The sequence below is a fragment of the Heterocephalus glaber genome, unplaced genomic scaffold (assembly GCF_053883595.1).
Source record: "Heterocephalus glaber isolate CG9 unplaced genomic scaffold, H.glaber_assembly_v1.0 deba00001509, whole genome shotgun sequence".
NCBI classification, from domain to species: domain Eukaryota; kingdom Metazoa; phylum Chordata; class Mammalia; order Rodentia; family Bathyergidae; genus Heterocephalus; species Heterocephalus glaber.
The window spans coordinates 39,180,554-39,183,006 of record NW_028258325.1 but is presented as its reverse complement, the minus strand read 5'-3'; the positions used below and the strand labels follow the sequence as shown (position 1 = coordinate 39,183,006).

Below are 2,453 nucleotides of genomic sequence, written 5' to 3'. Positions count from 1 at the left end.
TTAAAATAAAATTTTTATTTTTCAATGAGATATTCATTAATTAAAGGAAATATATAATATTCAGAAACATATAAAGAAGAAAATAATCAACAAAGATCTAATTGATAATTTTTTCCCAAATGATATATTCCTTTAACTTCTATACCTAAAGTGTTAGTATAGTTCTGTATATATTACTTTGATCACACTTTTTTAGGGTGGACATGCTCCATGTGAACAATAGGAATGAATAAATTTTAAGGGAAATAGTTCTTTATTTTATGCATGAGTGTACCTAATACAATTTAGTGTTCTCTCATGTTGGAAATTTAAAATACTTGTTCCTTAGGGCATAAAGGGATTGATAATGAGCAAGATATATTATATGAAAGTACAAAACACCAAACTGAAGAGTGCTAGTCTACATTACAAAATTCTCAAAAAGAAGTGGGTGGAGGGACCTACTTGGGGGATGGCTAACTTTGAGCCACATAGAATTTTTATTTGCCTATATTGTGTGTTTTAATTGTTGTTTTTAAAATTTAAACATCATGTTAAGGCACACAAAACCTAAAATATCTGGTTTATGTTAAAAATATCACCTCCCTGATCATTATTATAAAATAAGTTGCAATGAAAATTCTGTATAGAAATATCTACCTGCATCTCCGCTTATTTCCTTAGGATTTCATTTTAGAAGTAAAAAAAAATTGGAGTCAAAAGTAGTTAAACAGAAGTTTATAATTTATGTGCCTCATTGCCTTTCAAAATATATCCATTAACGTTGGAGAAGAGGGCTCCTCTCACCAATGATTCTATGTAGTATTAACATTTTTGAAAATGGTCCAATTAAATAGAGATTGTATCATGCTTTACTTGATTTTCCTTCCTTATTAATAAGGCTGAAGCTTTTTATTTTTAACTGATTCTTTCACTTTTATTAATCCTCTACTTGGATCCTGTTATGGCTTAGACCTAAAATGTCCCCCAAAATCCTACGTGTTCACAGATGAGGCTTTTGGACGGTGACTGGATTCTGAGGGCTCTTGCTTCATTAGTAGATTAATCTGTCGATTAGATCATAAATTCATGGCTTTACTGAGAGATCATAGAAATTAGGAGACGGGGTTTAATTGAAAAATGTTGGTTATGGGAGCAAGACCTTAGTGACTGTATCATGAACCTGACGCCTTCCTCTCTATCTCTTTCTCTCCTGCTGTACTTCTTGACTGCCATGATATGGTCAGTGTTCTTCTGCCATGCCCTTCCTCCATGATACTTCTGCCTCACCACACACTAAAAAGCAATGATGTCAGTTGACCATGAACTAAAACCTCTGTGAACCAAAATAAATCTTTTCTCTTTTGAGTTATTCTCAGAGGTTTGGTCACAGCAATGAAGAGCTGCTAATACAGATCCTTTGCTGCTTTTTTTAGTCATTATGTTTAATTATTGCATTTTACAATTTTATAGCAAAATTTGTTGCTAATTAAAAATATCTATAGGCGCCTGCTCGCGCTGAGTGCTCGTCGCTCACTGGCGGCCATGGGGGAGGCCGAGGTGGGCGGCGGGGGCGCCGCGGGCGACAAGGGGCCGGGGAGAAGCAACCACGAGCCCGGCGGCGGAGGAGATGGTGGTGTGGAGCCCCGAGGTGGAGGTGTGCCTCTTCCATGCCATGCTGGGCCACAAGCCCATCCCTGTGAGCCCATACTTTCACATGATCTGTATCAGGGACAAGTTCAGCCAGAATATTGGGCGACAGGTTCCATCCAAGGTCATCTGGGACCATCTGAGCACTATGTATGACACTCAGGCACTGCATGGGTCTGAGAGTCTTCTCTTCCCCAATCCAGAAAGGAACTTCGTCCTTCCTGAAGAGATCATTCAAGAGGTCCGAGAAGGAAAAGTGATCATCGAAGAGGAAATGAAAGAGGAGATGAAGAAGGTGTGGACCTGACGATGTTTTTTCATCTTCAGGGAGCTTGGGGAAAGCAACAGAAAAATCCAGCAAAGACAAAGAAGAACTCTTCAGATTTGGAGTGCAAAGAAGGCAGACAAACAGAAGCGTAGCCGGGTCACCGACAAAGTGCTGACAGCAAACAGTAACTCCTCTAGCTCCGCTGCTGCCAAGCGGCGCCGAACATAGACACCTCAACCCCGGGGTCAGCAGAATCGTCCTGATGCTTCAGGCTACTGCTGGCTGACCTCAGGCCCTCGGCAAACATGTTCATCTACCGGGGACATGCATGGAGGTTTCCACCATGTTGCCAGACCATCGGCGGACTCGTGGACCTGAAAGACCAGGGTCAACCCAGCTTGGATGTTGAGGCAGCAGAGTCCACATTCTGCCTCGTCCCAGAGTGTCCACCTGCACCCCCCTCTCGTGGAGGAGAATGGGGCATGGGGTCAGGAGAAGATGTGAATCAGCAAGCAATGAAACACCACCTCCACTTGCTCCTCAGATGAGCCACTAG

The 2,453-nt window shown here is 41.6% G+C and overlaps 1 pseudogene; it reads left to right on the top strand.

Moving 5' to 3' along the window:
* The first annotated feature begins 1,524 nt into the window (after nt 1-1,524).
* Nucleotides 1,525-2,125, top strand: LOC101720078 (MRG/MORF4L-binding protein pseudogene; annotated as a pseudogene).
* Nucleotides 2,126-2,453: the final 328 nt, after the last annotated feature.